Source organism: Lichenostomus cassidix, unplaced genomic scaffold (assembly GCF_008360975.1).
Source record: "Lichenostomus cassidix isolate B80296 unplaced genomic scaffold, HeHo_3.0 HiC_scaffold_43, whole genome shotgun sequence".
In the NCBI taxonomy this organism is placed as follows: Eukaryota; Metazoa; Chordata; class Aves; order Passeriformes; family Meliphagidae; genus Lichenostomus; species Lichenostomus cassidix.
In genome coordinates, this window is record NW_028147635.1 from 273020 (window position 1) to 290820 (window position 17801).

Genomic DNA, 17801 nt, shown 5'->3' on the forward strand with positions numbered 1-17801 from the left:
TTTTTCAGTGACTGTTTCTTCTTGTAAAATCATTAAACTTTATTTCGAAGACTCAGCAAACTGTTTTTGTCACCTGCAGAGAGACCTAGAGGAAAGGAGACTGCTGCCCTGCTGTGGGAAAAATCCAAGCATACAGTGGCAAAATATGGCCGTGAAGAACCCTGATAAACAGGGGAGAGCAGCATGTTTGGGAATGTTCTCATGTCCTTCCCCACGTGCCTCTGCCTGGGTGCTGCTTCAGGGATCCCCTGCTTGGTGAAATGATGAAAATAAATTCACTCTTGATATTTCATCCCCGGTTTTGTGTTTGTCCCTGCAAGCTACAGAGATATGATGTAAAAAGGAATAATTGACATCAATCTAAACTGCTTGAGCCACTTCTGTGGCACTTCATTTGCTTCTCTGTTCCACCCCTGTGTTCAGGAATGTGTACTGGCCACCTGCCTTACACGACTTACACCTTCCTTACCAAGTGCTCCAGAGAAACCGAGCAGAGAGGTTGCTGCCAGCCAGGCCCAGCAGAGTCAGGACACTGCCACGACACCAAATCAGCAGAGGAATTGAAGCCCAGAGTAATAAAGGCAGCCTGGCTGGTGCTTGGCTTCACTCCAGTTTGTCACAGCTGATTGGAAGGATGCCTCAGCCAAGAGCTCCAGGCAAGGCAGGGAGTTCAAAAGGAAGAGCAGTGGTGAGACTGAACAGGATGCTCTGCTTCATCTGCAAAACCTCTGGTGACGTGGAAGACATTCAGATTATAAATACAGGAGCTCCTGTTGGCCACAGGAAACTGGGCATATGGACTAGGCTGGGAAATGCATGGGAATGAAGGATTGCAGCTGTGAGGTGCTCAGCACCCACCTCAGTGGGCTGCAGCTGCCCTTGGCCTGAGCTCAGGAGGATCTTCCCTTTTCCTTTGGAACTCCCTGGCAAACACGGAGCCTTTCAGCCCAAAGCAGTCCCCTCTGTGGGAGCACCAAGAGATTCACAGCCTCGCCAGGCTGGGTTGCCACCCCATGTGCTGCAGCTCCTGCCAGGCCTGCTCAGGGAGCTCAGGCAGCTCTGCACACATCTATCTCCTGGGAATTGCTCACTTGGGAGGGAGCAGCAGCTGGAGACTGCAAAGACAAAGCAAGCATCTGCTTTGCTATCAACCCCAATGCCAGGCAGTGTCCTGCATGGCACGTTGTGGCATCCTGGAGCTTTCAGCTGCACAATGCGTGTGGCCAAGCACGTGTCCTCTCAGGCTCCTTGTCTCAGGAGATTTTCAGCCAGGCTTCAAGAGCTGCATTTGCAAATGCATTTGAGTGCTGCAGCACCTCTGCAGGCACCTGACACAGCCAGTGGGATCCAATGTCCTGGCAGGAAAATCCCTGTGTGCCTCACAATGAGTTCCACAAAACAGCCTGGCAGCTGCTGGCCTGCAGAACAGAGAGTTCTGGAAAATCTCCTTGGCATGGCTGAGAGCTCTGCTCCCTGCAGAGATCCTACAGAATGATCTCTGCACCAGGGCAACTCTCTAGGAGGAGAAGTGGACACAAGAAAAGGAGCTTTTGCATCAGACCAAGGCCTTGTGGCACAAGTCACAAGCACTTGGTGTCCCTGCATCCCTCCCGCCCCAGGCAGCGCCTTTCTCCTCTGCCCCACACAGCACACACTGCAACGCCCCAGAGACCAAAAGGCTTCAGCCTTCAGCAGTTTCCCCCAAATCAATGACTGCAGCACAATGAAAACAACAAGCACTTCTGATTTGTCAGTTCCATCATTTTATTTCAATTAAAGCATCTTATGGAAGTTGTTCTAACTGAGCAAGAGCTACAACTCAACTGCCTGAGGAACATATTCCAGAGGAACATATTCCAGGCCAAATGCTAAATAATATTATCTATCATAAAACAAAAGCTCTCTAGCAGTTTTCTTTACCAACTAACGTCTAGTTTAAACTTCTGGAACTCTTTACCTTGCTTAATTAATTAATTTAGTTAATTTAGTTATTAGGGTATCATTTTAATGAAGTTGGTTAGTTAGTTATTATTTTTTATTAATAATTATTTAATATATTTTGTTTCTAATTAAACAGGAAAAAAGGGCATGAGAGGGCCTTTATCCAATTATCCTTAATTCTAGAAGAAAGCTCTACTAACATCTAGCCCTATTTTAACCTACATAATTTAAATCTAATAAATTCTCTTACTTTTACTCCTCAAATTCTTGAGGCAGCAAGTACAATGGCACCTCAGTCTTGAGCCTCCTGGCCTTGCAGCAGATGGACATTGCCACCCAACTTGGTGGCATCTGCAACATGACTGAGGGTGCCTTCAGCAGTCTTGTCCAGGTCATTGGAAATGTCACTGCCAATGTCAGGGTTTGGTTACTCAGACCAGAACCCTGACTTGCTTTGGCACTTACTTTGGCACATCTTGTTTCCTGGTCACATCGATGTCACAAAGAAGAGAAGCAGGTTCTTTCTTTGGGGCCTTGCCAGAGTGGTGAAGGTGCCTTTGAACCAGACTTTTTGGGGAAGGGAACCTCTCCATCCCAAGCCTGCCAGTCGCATGCCAAGAGCTGTGAGGGATGCCTGGGACAACCTGTGCCACTCTAGGAATTGCTGTCCCCAAGTGCCATCTGGAATGTCCCGTAGGAGGGACCCTGAGGCACTGTCTGTCGTCCTCTATCCTCCAGGCTGGGTGGCTCCATTCTGGCCACAAGTCACTTGGGAGGGACACAGAGCCACTGTCCTCGTCAGCGTTCCCACTCAGGTCTCTGTCTTCTGCCCAGGCCTCTAATGGGAGAGACCCTGAGCCACTCTCTGCCTCACTGCTCCAGCTCAGCTGTGTCTTCAGCCCATGACCAACATGGCAAGGAGCCTGAGCCATTCTCTTCCCCAGTTTTGCTGCTCAGCTCTTCATCTTCAGGCCATGCCTCGCCTGGGAGGGACCCTGAGACTCTCTCCTCCTCAGTGCTCCAGCTCAGGTGTGTGATCTCTGCCCACACTGTGGACAGCCCTGGCAAAATGCACACAGACCTGAGCTCCTCAGAGCTGGATCCCTCTGTGGTTGGTGCCCCTGACAGGCATGGCTCTGCTTCTGCCCCTGCCCCCTGCCCACCGAGATCTTCCAGCTGGCTGGGTAAGGGGCTTGGTGGGCACTGGTGCATAACTGGGTATGGAGTTGAGGCCTTTTCCCCACTGTGTGGGGCTCTGATGAGCAGAGCTGGGCCTTGGCCTGTGGCTGTTCCTGGATGAAGGCTCCCGTGCTCTGCCCATGCCTTGTGTGGCCTCACAGGAGGCCTCTCTTCTCCACTTCTCCAGCTTGGGTGTCATTCGTGTTCCCCTTGCCCGTCTTCATCCAGGATGACACAGGACTTCTCATTAATCTCTGGTTCTGCCAGCACAACCCCTGCTGCTGCCCCTGCCCCCTGCCCACCCAGAGCTTCCAGCTGGCCGGGCTCCGGGCTGGGGGGGCAGCAGGGGCTGTGCGGGGCAGCTGCCCGGCTCTCCGGCCCCAGTGCGGGGGCTGCTGCTGCCGTCCCTGTCCCCGTGCCCTGATGCGGGGGCCGCCGTGTCCCCGGCTGCTGGCCGCGTCGCCGGATCACAGCCGCCATCCCGCTCAGGATGGCACGGGAGCCGCGCCGCAGCGAGCGCAGCAGAGCCTGGCCGCGGCCCCTGGGGCTGTGCGGGGCTGCCCGGCTCTCTGCTGCTGCCGCCTGCGCCACAGAGGCAGCACAGGAGTCACGGTGCTCCTCAGCTTCCTGCGGGGCTGCCCGTGACTCGCAGTTGGACAGCTGCACGGAGCAGGAGAAGGATGAGGACCAGCTGGCCCTCTGCGGTGCAAACGGCCCCCCTGGCACAGCAGCTCCCTCCGTGCCCGCAAGCCCGCCCCGAGCCCCGAGGCAGCTGCCTGCTAGCCCATCCCTGACCTTCTGCCTTCTGACAAACATCAGCCACTTCTTCTTGGGCTGCACGTCGCTGCTCATCTCCTTGTCCGTGGACATCTTGGAGTCGCTCCGATGCTACCCTAGCCCGGGGAGATGCTGTCTCCAGACGGAGCTGCTCCCCTGGCACTGAGCACCCCCAGCCATTTGGTGCCCTTTTATAGCCTCCCGCTCACGCCGTGTCCCCAGGTGTCCCAATGGGCTCTGGGCACACGCAGCCACACGTCACAAAGGAGCCTGCAAGGCGCTGCTGTCCCCACGGGCCACTCCCCAGCAGCCCCAGGACAGCGGCGGGCTAGGGGGGCTCAGAACCAGCTGCAAACCGGCTGGAACCGGCTGGGACAGCAGTGTGCAAAGAGGGCGGTGACAGAGCTGTCACACAGCCTCTCGCAGGGACACATCAGGGACTGCAAAAGCAATCAGTGCATGTGCCACAGCTTTAAAAAACTGTGTTTGCACATCATGCACAGATGTAAAGTTCTAGAAGGCATCGCTGCAGGCTGAAATTTGTTTGTAAATAATTGGAAGGTAGAAATTATTGTGCAAACCATTCAAAAAATCTTTTTTCTGTCCAACAATCATTTTCTGGTGTCTGTTAACTCTGATAATTGCACACTCAGCAGAGAATTCCTTTCTCAAATCAGGCTAGAGGCACCACTGAAAAATGCAGAGGCTCTTGCACATGGAACATGTGCAACCCCAAGTTTAGGGTCAAGAACTGTGGTGTGCAAATACTGGGCTCATTGGGAAAAAGGTTTTCCTTCCACCATAGTTGAGAATTCCATCATTTGCCCCTTTAGAATGCAGAATAAAACAGAGGAAAACTCCCACAGTTCAGGAGGCAAAGGAAAGAAGTCCAGAGATGAGCTGTTGGAATACAATTTCTAAAATGGCTGAAACGTTCACACAGCTCCATTTGAAACTGGGAAGTTGCAAGAGGAAGTGATGGTGAATACTCCCATTTCGGAGGGTTTGGATGGGCTCTTGGGAAGGACTTGTTCCCTGGGAGGGTGGGGAGGCCCTGGCACAGGGTGCCCAGAGAAGCTGTGGCTGCCCCTGGATCCCTGCAAGTGTCCAAGGCCAGGTTGGACACTGGGGCTTGGAGCAGCCTGGGATAGTGGAAGGTGTCCCTGCCCATGGCAGGGGGTGGCACTGGATGGGCTTCAAGGTCCCTCCCAAGCCAAATCGTTCTGGGCTTCCATGATTCTCTGGTTCTACAAACTACTGTGAAACATTTCACATCAGCGTGGAGAAGTCAATTCCATCCTGCTTAGAGATCCAAAGGATAATATTTGATGTATTTCATCTGTTAGAATGTTGTCATAACTCTGGAACAGGAGATTCGTCTAAAATGTAATAGTGGGATCTTAAAATCTTTCAATATAAGGATTTAATGTGTGCCATCTACAAATGATGACTCTGAATGAGGCTGCATGCTCCACTATTAATTTAACAATTAATTCTTCAGGATATTTGAATGACAGTGAATTTCCTGTCATTCACAAACTCTGACACTGAACTTTCTTGAAAGTCAGAATGGAAAATTAGTTGGATTTACCTCTCCAAAAGGCAACATATATTTTATAACTTTCAAATTATCAACATGTGAAAGTAGAAGAAGAGCCCAGTGAAGCAAATTAGGAAGAACAGAGATCTCTAAGGGATCCCTGAATACTTCTTCACAGTAAATCACAAGAGCTCTCTTCAGCATTGAGTAAATGTTTAAGTAAATTGAGTACCTATTAAGCATTGAGTAAATAAACATCTGTGATTTCCAGGCTCATTGTCATGCAAGTTTTTTAAAGTTATCCGTAAACCCTTTAAATATGTTTGGCATTTCTATCTCTTAGAAGCTGTTGGGAAACTTTTGTTACACTTATTGAGGTGAATAAAACACACACTTGTTCTGAAATATTGCAAAGCAAAGCACAGACATTTGGTGTCTTGGTTCAACCCAGGCAGCACCTCACAGCCCCTCGGTCACTCCCCACCAGTGGGATCAGGGAGGGAGTTGGGAGGGTAAAAACTGGAGTGGGTTGAGATCAAGGCACTTCAACAGGGAAAGCAAAAGGCACCACATGAGCAAAGCAAAAGAAGGAATTCCTTCAGCCCTTCCCAGGGCTGGGCAGCTGTTCAGCACCTCCAGGAGAGCAGGGCTCCATCCCACAGAACAGTGACTTGGGAAGACAAAAGGCATCCCTCCAAACGTCCACCCTTCCTCCTTCTTCCCCCCACTGCATATCCTGAGCATGAAGTGACATGGTCTGGGATATCCCTGGGGTCACAATGATGCCTTAATAATTTTGGGGTTTTTTTCTTTTCATGTGTCTGTAACTTGGTGTATTTCTGTGCTCTTATAGAATGCTGGAAACCTCTGTTCCCAACACATTTATCCAAAACAAAGCTCTCTGGATAGAGATTCAAGGACATATTTGTTACCCTGGGGCCAGAAAATATCTGAACAACAGTGAAAAGTGGGGAGCAGGGCCTGGGGTGGTCAGTGTCATCACCTGAAGGTGTGATTAGAGAATTAGGGACCAATATGCTAATAAGAAAAAACTTATAAAAGGTAAAGAATTCGTGAGCTGGTGTCCATTTTGGGTGTAGTCCCCGAGGGAGACTTAGCTTGCCCGAATATACCTTGAAGGACGTGAGTAAATTTGTCCACGTTTTATACACCTAATTGTTTTGGCCTCTGTTTCAGGTAGCCTGTTCCAGGCATCAGAGTCATCCAGAGATAAAGGACTGAATGTCTGCTGTGACCCATGAGAGCTCTGCAGCCCCAGGGGACACAGCAGGGACAGGGAAAGGAGTGTGGGCAGTGCCTCCTCTGACCCTCAGGGAACTTCCAGAGGAGGATCCAGGGCAGCCCCAAGGCCATCTGGCAGGCCTGGAACAAGGCAGGCAGCTCTGAGCAGCCTCCATGGCCCCAGCAGAGCTCGTGTGGGAGGGCTGAGTGCAGGGAGCACCATCAGCTGCCTGTGTGTCCCAGCTGGAGCAGCAGAGCCCAGCAGAGGCAGCCCATGGCCCCAGGCAGCACAGCCCCCGTGCTCTGCAGAGCAGCACCCCCAGCTCTGTGGGGCTGTGGGGAGCAGGGCAGGGGCTGCAGCAATGGCTGCTCAGGCCAGCACAGCCGTGATCCTCTGGGAAAGGCTCTGTGGGCAGCTGGGATGTGCCAGGAGAAGAGCAGGAGCCCTTGTGTGTGTGCACAGGAGTCCTGGCAAGAGCTGGGGCAGCAGGAGCTGCCTGAGGAGCCCCGGGGCAAACTCTCTGCTGCTGTCCTGGGCAGTGGGGCTGTCCTGGGGCTGCAGGAGATGCCAGAGCTGAGGATCTCCTGAGCATTCCAGACACAGAGTCACTGTCCCTGACCTCCATTGCTTCCCATTCTTGCTGCAGGGCCAGATAGGACTGGGCTGCTCTGCTGGGCTGGGGCAGAGGTAGGGAGAGGCTGGACTGGGCAGTGCCAGGGAGAGGAAAACAATGGACCCTTGGTTATACAAGGGTCAGTATGGTTCCATGGAGCCCCAGAGAGTCACAATGATCTCCCTTATTCCAAGGGCCCCCAGAGTGTCACAGTGTCCCTTGGTTGGTTAGGGCCCCATGATGTCACAATGGCCCCTTGGCTCCATGAGGCCTTGCAATGTCACAATGGTCTCCTTATCTTCATGGGGCCCCACAGTGTCACAATGGCACCTTGGTTCCTTTAGGCCCCACAGTGTCACCATGCTCCCCTGGGTTACACGAGGCCCTGCAGTGTCACAATGCCCCTTTGGTTCTATGGGGCCCTCAGTGTCTGTTTTGCTGGTGGGCAGTGTCAGTACCAAAGACAGAGACACCAATTGAGGGAACAGTGTAATTTATTATAACACACAACTGCAAAGAAGACCAAAAGGATATGCTCAGCCCTACAGAATCATTTGCAAAGAATCATTAGCAAAGGATTACAAAAGGATAAGATCAACAATGCACTCAGTCATCTCTACCAAAGATTGCCTATAATGATTTAGAAGGATCCATCACCAGTTAGCCTCAGACTTTACCATCACCCAGACCCACACATCAGCTGGGGAAGCTGTCACAGCCAAGGACTGCAGAGCCACTCTGGACACTGGCAATTCCTGCAGCTGTGTCCACCCACAGGTGAGGCTTCCAACCTCGCTGGGAGAGAGCCCAGCTTGGAGAGTGCTGAACAAACAAACTGACAGCACTTCCAGTGCAGGAACATCTGGATTCATTCTCCTCTTGGATTCCCCAAAGCCTGGCCAGGGCTCCAGGAGGAACCAAGGGAGTTGACTTTGATCCTACTCCCTCAAACAAAACCAGATATGGCCTTGTCCAGTTTCTAAATACAGAAAGGTAAAACCAGGTTTCACCAGTGAACAGATACATAGATCATATTACTAATAATGTTTCATTAATGACCAGATACAAATACAACCTGTGGTTGGAAGGTTCATCTAGAGATAGCTTTGGCTCAGGGCCTGTTGCTCAGGCCTTAGTTCTTCAATCAGTCCCTTGACCTACAGATGAACGTCAATCTTCATAATAATTATTTTAATAACAGAACCTTAGATTTAAGTATTTGGCATAATGGCATTGTCTCTTGATCTTCAATTAAGTGCTGTTCAAGTTCATCACTCAGAGCTATGATTAACATTCCTTTAAAAACATGCCTAATTAGTTACTATTCTCTATGTTATTTATGAATTCTCCTTTTTTTCTTGAGATTGTGTCTCTTTTCAGACAAGTCTCAGTGCTCCATTTTTCAGCACAAAGTGTCACAACAACTCTAACATGGAATCATAACACACCAAGTGCAAACACTACAATGATTACAGTCACTGCCACAAATGCATTTCACAGCAGCCTCCAATTTGGCAGCCATGAAGCCAATCCCACCAGGGAGAATTTTCTTCTTTCTGCCACTCTTCTACTGCTCTTTCTATTGAGGTCATTCCTGACTGTTGGACTCAAACCCATCACTGATACAAGTGCAACATTCCTGTCCTAGAATAGCACAGGTTCCTCCCCGGACAGAAAGCAGATAATCCAAGGCCATGTAGTTCTGTAGAGCTCCAATTCGTGTTTGTTGGAGCTCATAGGATGTGCTATTCAATATTTTAACATTATAATTTGCTATTTCTTCTAATAATTGATTTAGCTCCTTAACATAAACTCTACAGGACAATGCAATGTACATGGGACACAGGGTGAACCAGAATCTTTGGCTTTCTGAAATCAAAGGCACTCTTGGGGTGGCAAATGTTCCCTTGGCCCCAACTCTTCCCTGTGGTTGTTGCCAAAGTAGCCAAAAGGGTGGCACTGCAGCTGAGAGTGGTGTAACACTGACCCTGAGCAGCTCCAGCACCCCAAGCTCTACTGACATTGTGAGTGATGTTCAAGCACAGAAATCCATTCACATTCTGGCCTCTAATTATAACAGGGTAGGTTTGTCCTGAAGGCAAATCCTAGTGAATCCTGTAAAACTGATAAATGTATTCCTTTGTTCCACAGCACAGTTTTCTTTAATTATCCCTTCACTGGCTCTGTTACGAGTCAGAGCCCATTGAGAGAGTTCTGCCACCCTGTAGCGTGGGCCCTCCAAGGGAATCCTGTTCCTCCCAACATTGGTTGAGAACATACCCAGCAATTAGTTACAATGAGTACTTTCCTAACTTTGATCTTTACATTTTCATAAGAATTCTTATGACTAATCCCTTGGTGAAACTCCAGAGGTGTTTCTGGTAAACAAAGATTCTGGTTGACTATCAAGATACAACTTACAGACATAAGCAGTACTTTAGTGATGAGGTTATTCATTCTTTTTCCTCAATCTCATTCAGGTCAGGAACAATAATTCCATTGTCCATGGAGCTGGCTCCTTTTTAATTCCACAATAATGCCCCAAGGTCCTTTGCTGTTCAGCTTCACCGCGGTGTCTGTGGGTAACAAGGCTTGGTGGGATCCTTTCCCCTTTGGCTGGAGAGCTGCCAGGTCCCAGTCCTTGAGGTGCTCCAGGCTCCTGGCTGGAATTCCTGTGGAAGGCACTCAGGGTCACATCAGCCTTCACATGGAGCCCTGTGGATCAGAGCATTTTCCAAAGGGAACGTTGGGGCAAACAGGGAGATTTGGTCTGGCAGGATCTGTGAAACAACATCCTATAACATCTACTTGTTCTCCCATAGAACACTTGGCTGCAGGGACATATTCTCATTGTTCCTGCCCAGGTTTCAGGATTAAAACTGCATTGTCTTTCCCCAGAGCTGTTCCTTCAGCTGGCTCAGGAGGGCCATTTGGCCTCTGGATCCACACCTTGGCTCCATTATTAGGACTGCTGGATCAAAACCCTTTATCTTTACAAGCAGTAGTGATTTGAGGTGGATCTCCATTTTTTACAAATGTCTTTAAAACTACAATATCAATAATGGTCCTACCCTGTCACGGGGTTGAATAATCCAATCTTGTTCACTATTGTTTAACAGAATTACTTGAATTTCTCCTTGATAATCTGCATCAATTCCTCCTCCCATGACATGAACACTTTGCAAGGCCAAGCTTTAGTGAGCAGTTATCAAACCAAAGTGTTCTGGAGGAATCTGAATTCCTGTTCTGGTATTGATAACTCTCATTTGCTTCTGATTTATCCTCATTAAATCTAATGCATGAAGGTCCAGCCATGCAGCTTCTGCAGTGGACCTGTAAGGAGTTCTCCATCAGGACAGGTTCCCATCTCCTCATTTTTTCATCTGCTCTTTTAACATACCCTCCATCTATTCCAGAAATCCTACAGCTTGTGGATAGTGTGGTATATGAAAAACCCAGCAGCCTTAGACACTTTATTTCTCACAGTAACAGAAAAAGCATTCCATATCACAGTATCAGCAAACCCTATAAAAATAGCCAATTTCATCCCATCCTCCTTTATTCATTATACACAAACTCGCCAATTTTCCCACTGACGTTCAGGTCCTGGCCAAACATTTTCTGTAGGGTATTTAGTGTTACATCCCTGAGCAGCAAAAGGTAACAAATTAATATTGTCAGCATTATTTCACATTATTAATAATTTGTGTATATATATATACACATACATATTTTAATTATATATTTACATATAATTATATATATATATATATTATATTATTATATTATTTCACTTGCACAAAGAAATCTGAGGTCAAGATTAAAAACTTCTGTTGCTCCATGTGGGAGCATTCCAAAAACCAATTGTTCCTTCTGTTGGTGCTTTTTCCAATATACTGTTAACAAAATTTATCCTCATCTTCCCAAACCCACAAGATCTTTTCCTTTTTCCATATGCAATTTTAGATGCATTTTAATACATCCAGTGGATCACCTTCTTTTAGCTGACTTCCCCATTGCTCACACAGTGCTCTGATCTCAGCCCACTCCAGAGCCAGTGAACTATAGGGAAGGTCTTCCCAACCAGGAATCTTGGATGGGACCAATTCCTTACATTAATATTTAAAAAGTGACATTTTGCTGTGATCTGGACAGACTATGCCAATGTTGTTTTGCCAGTGGGCAGGGCCAGCACCAAAGACACAGACACCAACTGAAGGAATCATTGCAATTTCCTATAGTTCAGAGCAGCAAAGAACCACAACAGGAGAAGCTCAGCAATGCACCCAATCATTCCTACCAAAGATTGCCTGAAGGGATTTAGAAACATCCATCACCAGTTACCCTCAGACTTTACCATCACCCACCCCCACCCATCAGCTGGGGAAGCTGTCACAGCCAAGGGCTGCAGAGCCACTCTGGACACTGGGAATTCCTGCAGCTGTGTCCAGCCACAGGTGAGGCTTCCAACCTCGCTGGGAGAGAGCCCAGCTTGGAGAGTGCTGAACAAACAAACAGACAGCACTTCCAGTGCAGGAACATCTGGATTCATTCTCCTCTTGGATTCTCCCAAAGCCTGGCCAGGGCTCAAGGAGGAACCAAGGGAGTTGAATTTGACCATACACCCCCAAACCAGGCCAGATGTTGGATTTCATGGCCTTGTTTAGCTTCTAAATACAGAAAAGTCAATACATGATTCACTAATTAGTGGATACATCTATCACAATGCTAATGATCATGCATGTTTTGTTAATGAGTGGATACAAAGACAACCTTTGGTTGGAAGGTTCATGGAGAGGTCACCTTTGGCTCAGGCCTGTTGTTCAGGCCTCAGTCAGGCCTCTTGTTCAGGCCTTGGCACTTCAGGGATGTGGTTTAGTGCTGGGCTGACAGTGCTGGGTGAACGGCTGGGCTTGATGAGCTCAGAGGTCTTTTTCAACAGAAAGGATTCTAGAATTCCAGGATTCTATCTGCTCCATTCAGCCTGGTCCATGTTAGCAGCATTAATTTGCTCAAAAAGTTCCCTCTTGGTCAGCTCTTGAGGCCTGAGGCTTCAGGCCCTTTAGCCCCTGGTGCTAAGCTGCTCATGCTGAACCAGATGACTCAGAGAGAAGAATACAGTTCATCCAATTCCTTCTGGGACACTGAGAGGGGAGGGTGTGAAAACAGGAGCATTGCTTGGTGTCACCTCCTCTCTGCCCTTCACGCCTTTCAGTGCTCTGAAACAGCCAAAAGCTTTCTTCAAGAGTGCAAGGAAGCAGGTTTTCCTTCTGCCAGGTCTGGCTCTCTCCAGTCTCTGCACTTGACTGCTTTTGTCCCTCTTGCTGTGCCCTCTGTTCCCCCTCTGCTCGCTGGCTGCTGCCCAGGACTGTGGAACTGGCCCAGATCAAGTGCTCGAGAGCCTCATTTCTCTGCCCTTGGAGCTGCCTGGGCACAGCAGCCTTTTCCATCTGCAAGCTCCATATGGACAGGGAGTGCCCAGCTCCGTTCCTTGCACAACCTCCAGGAGCCCAGGGCCTGCCATCTCAAGTCCCTGCTGGCACTGAGGGCTCCCAGGTGCCTCAGGCTGCTGTGACACCACTGCAAACAGGAGGCAAGAGTGGCAGGGGCTGTGCTCAAAGTCAGCTCCATTTGCTGCTGCTGCTGCTGCTGCTGCTGCTGCTGCTGCTGCTGCTGTGGGGTCATTTGTCCAGCCCTGCCCCAGACTCAGGGATCAGCTCCAGGCCCTGCTGCTGCTCCCTCGGGATCAGCCACAGTTTGGTTGTTGCTCTCAATGCCAGCAGAAACAGTGGCTGAAGCAGCAGCTGCTGACAGTGCCCCAAGCCCTGGGGCCAGAGGGAAGGGAGCTGCTTCACACGAGAACCAGGTGCAAAGGACATTTCTTTTTTAAGACATATTTTCTGGTTTAAGAAAAAAAAAGGGAAAGAAAAAAACCACATGAAATACGAAAGATAAAAACAAAACTCAGGTGTGTAGTAAAAAACATTCTGTAACTTTGGATTAAAAGGCAACTGATCTTTTGTAAAAGAGAACTCAGTTATTTACTTTGTAAATGAGCTGATGGCATGGATCTATCTTACTGACCTCAGCAGCCTTTATTAAAGATTTTGGAGTTTGTTTCCAATATTGTTTTTTTTTAATTGTGGTTGAAGTATTAGGAAATTGATTGTGCCCTGCCCGCTCCGAGCAGGACCGGGAATCTAAACTCTGTCAAACCCCAACTCCTTTAGAAGATGCCCTTCCTTCTCACTCTGTGAATGAGCTGTACATTCCCTCTGAAATTGTCAGTAGTTTCGTAAAGACTGAAAGTCCCACTTACAGCTTTTTGCTCTGGTTTGGAAGTGGAGAAGGGAAATTCTTCATTCACCAACTCCAGACTGCACTGCCTTAGGAACAACAGCCCACTCGCCAGGTTTGGCTCACTCGTGGCATTTCTAGAGGAGGAAGAAAGTGCAATTGCACAATTCCAACCCAAAAGGAATGAAGAGTGGGACAGACAAAACATGCTGTGGACATACAGGTGTTCAGCTGGGACTGTGGAGTGTTGGGGTTCTTGCCAATTGCATGTGTATCCCTCACTGCAATCTCTGGGCCTGCAGGAGAGTCTCACTCACCTGCACAAGCAGAAAGCTCCGTCGGTGTGCTCAGAACAGGCTCGTCTGATGCAGAGCTGTCAGAGCAATGGGAGGGCAGAGCAGGCCCAGCCGTGCCCAGGGCTGAGCCCCAGCAGAGCCCTGGCAGAGCCCAGAGCAGCCTCAGCATCCGCAGAGCCCTGCTGGAAGGAGAGAAACCAGAAACTGCCCATCAGCTGAAGGCTCCTGTCCCCCTTGTCCCAACTGCCCGCAGTGCCCAGGCCATGCTGGCTGAGCTCAGAGCTGTGCCCAAACCTCCCCATCATTGCTGCCTGTGGGAGGAGAGCAGGAGGGCAGGACATGTGCCCAGCCTCCAGCCAGCCATGGCAGATCCACTTCCTCAGCAGCTGCCCAGAGCCAAAGAGCAGCTTGGCAGATGACTGAAGAAGTTTTGCATCCACCCCAGCCAAAGGGGAAAACTTTTGGGGCCCAGCTAGGCTGTGCAATGCACAGATGTGGGAGCATCCCCCTGGCTTTGAACTCACCTGCAAATTGGGTGTGGAGTGTGTCTTTGAAGAAAGTGCCACAGTGATTAAAGCTGATCATCTTCAGCTTGCATGTCGCCAGGTCAAGGAAGAGGTTGTCAATCCTTGAAGTCCTCCTTGGTGTCTCCAGCTGCAGCTCCACCTGGTGCAGCATCTCCAGGGGCTCCTGCTCCTTCCCTGGGGGCCACACCAGGCTGTCAGTGTTCTGGCCAAGGCCCCAGACAACAATGAACCAGGACAAGATGTGTGGAGCTGTTACCTCCCAGGCCCCTGGATCAAACTGTGCACATGGATCTCTCCCATCTTCTAGGGCAGATGAACATCCTGCATCCAAGGGTCGTTGAAGAGGTCCTCCAGCGATGGCCTGTCCATGGGTTGCATGGACAAGCACCTCTTAATAAGATCTTGGCACTCTGAGGACAGAAACCAGAAACTGCCAGTCAGTTGGAGAAGGCTCCTGTCCACTTTTCCCTCCCAGTTCCCATGCCCAGGCCATCCTGGGTGTGCTAGAACTGTGCCTAAACTTCCCCAGGCATTCTCTGTTTTGGAGGAGGGCAGGAGAGCAGGACATGTGCCTCCTCCTCAGCAGCTGCCAGAGCAGGATGCTCATGAGCCTGCTGCTCTCTCCCAGCACTGGTACTCCCCCTGTGCCACAGAGATGAGGATCCACCTTGAGAGAGCCGTCGTGGGAACAAGATCCGCCCCCAGATGATCTCCTGGCCCCTCCGGAATGGGTGCTTCCCGACGACCAGGTGGTACAGCAGGAGGCCCAGGGTCCAGATCGTTGCTGCCCCACCGTTGTAGCATTTGAGGTGGATCCACTCTGGTGGGCTGTAGGACAGGGTTCCTGTGGAATACAGATGGAGTTCATCAGGGGATGCTGCTGCTCCCAGAGCCTCACCCCACATCCCTGGGCATGCAGGGGCTGCACCAGTGGCACACAGGGTGACCTGCTGCCCTCTCGCCAGCACCTGTGACTCGTGTACAAACTTGGGGTTGGAAAAGAAGCCACTGGTGTTGGAATGAGGCAGCAGAAGCCCTGGGGAGGTCCAACCACGACACGCAAAATAAAACCATTCCCAGAGGTGGGAAAAACCACTCTCATCCCTCTCTGCATTGCCCCCAAAAAACAATTACAAGCCAAGGCAAACAAGGGGAGTGGAGCAGTCCAAGACCTTCCTCACCTGCCTACCAAACTGGCTGGGGCATGGAGTCTGACACCCCTCACTGCTACACTCATTGGGGTTTTGTCAGACTGACTGCCCCAGCCCCAGCCCATCCAAGGGCAGAGTGGGTGGTGAAGGTGGTCAACAGGGCTGCAAGCTCCCCCTTCGACCCCCACCCAAAAGTAACTTGGCTGAAGAGTTAATCCCATGCGTGGCAGCCATAGGAGAAGCCCCGGTGCTACACCCAGGCTGGACCATGAGATGCCCAGCAGCATCCCCTGGGAAGGCTCACCTGCAAATTGGGTGTAGGCTGTGTCTTGGAGGAAGGCGCCACAGCCAAAGTCAATAAGTTTCAGCTGCATGGTGTCCAGGTCGAGCAGGATGTTCTCGGGCTTGATGTCCCTGTGCAGCACCCCGCAGCTGGTGCAGTGCTGCACGGCCTCCAGCACCTGCCGGAACATCCCCCGTGCCTCCTCCTCCGGCAGGAACCTCCGCTCCGCCAGGAAATCCGACAGGTCCTGACAGCGCTCCGGACGCTCCAGCACCAACAGGTAGTCGTCGGGGAGCTCAACCCACGCCAGGAGCTGGATGACACCAGCACAGCCAGTGGACACCTTGTGCAGCAGCACGATCTCCAGGGGCGCACGGGTGCCATCGGGCTGCGGGAGGACCACGATGCCATCAGTGGGGCTGAGGCCATGCCATGGCTCTGGGACCCCTCACCCAGCCCGGGATGCTCTGCGCCCCACGCTCACCCCACGCCCGCTCTACCTCCCTCGAGGCGTCCTGGCAGCTCCCACCCTGCCGGGCCCCGGCTTATCCCCGCCCGGCACGGCCCGGGTTCTGCCGCTGGCCCCGCTCACTCACCAACTCGCCCCAATGATGGATGCGGTTCCGCGGTACACATTTGATGGCCACCTGCGAGCAAGAGAGAGCAGCGGGCTCAGTTCGCCGCCCGCCCTGCCGAGCCCCACCCTCCTCCTCCTCCTTCTCCCCCTCCTCCTCCTCCTCCAGCCCCGCCACTCACCGGGGCGCCGTCCGCTAGCCGCGTCCCCGCGTAGACGCTGCCGAACCCGCCTGTGCCCAGCAGCGCACCCAGCCGGTACCGCTCCTGCAGGGCCTCCTGCGCCTTCCCTGCGGGCGACACGCGGCCGTCACCGCTCGGCCCGGGGCCACACACGGCCCCCGACCGCCTCTGCACCACCCCGGGCCGGGCATGCCCCTCTGAACGGGGCATGGGCGGCTCGGGGCCGGCGGCCGGACTGCCGAGCGGCGGAGCTCGGGCCGGGGAAGGCGCAGCGGAGGCGGCGGGAGCGGCCGAGCCGCGTGTGTCCTCCTCGGCGGGGAGCCGGGACAGCCGGGGCCGCCGCCGCCGGGGCCGCCGCCGGGACCGCCGCCCGCACAGGCGGAGCCAGGGACAGGCGATGCTGCCCCAGCCGTGGCCACTGAGGCCCGCCCAGCAGCGCCACAGCCATGCCGGCGACAGCCGGGCGGAGCCGAGAGCGCGGCGGGCCGCCCGGGGGCGGGAAGGGGGCAGCCCCGGCCGGGGCAGGGGGCGGGCCGGGCGCATGGCCCCGCCCGGCAGGGGGAGAGGGAGCCCGCGGAAGGAGGGGACACAGGGAAAGGGACACCGGGAGAGGCTGCGGGACAGGGGGAGAGGGAGAGGAGGAGCAAAGGAGAAAGGGACGGAGAGGGTCCTAGAAACTCTTCCTTAGCTGCCGCCGCTGCCGCCGCTGCCGCCGCTGCCGCCGCTGCCGCCGCTGCCGCCGCTGCCGCCGCTGCAACTGAAGCTCCGGGGCAGTTAGTCCGAGTGGCCGTTTGTCCGAGTGGCCGTTTGTCCGAGTGGCCGTTTGTCCGAGTGGGCGTTAGTCCGAGTGGCCGTTTGTCCGTTCCCCGCTCGCCCCCGCGCACCCCACGGCCGAGCCCCGCGCGCCCCCGGGGGCAGCCCCTGAGTCTGTCCAAACACGGGAACTTTGCCGTGTTCAGCCCACATCCAGAGGCTTGACTGCTGCACAGTGGCACAGCAATCCCCTTGGCTGCTCTGTGCATTGTCCCTGCTGAGGGTCAAACACTAGCAGAGCACATTCCCTGTCTCCAGAATTCATACCTGACCCAAGCACTGCACTTGTGTCTCCAGCATTGCTTTCCAAGCAGAACAGGGGAAGACAAACTGTGTGTAACTCATGGTATTACAGAGAGTCTAAAACATGCTAAGTCATAGATCT

The 17801-nt window shown here is 52.1% G+C and overlaps 1 pseudogene; it reads right to left on the reverse strand.

Moving 5' to 3' along the window:
* Positions 1-14665: 14665 nt before the first annotated feature.
* LOC146421063 (serine/threonine-protein kinase pim-1-like) lies at positions 14666-16813 on the reverse strand (annotated as a pseudogene).
* Positions 16814-17801: the final 988 nt, after the last annotated feature.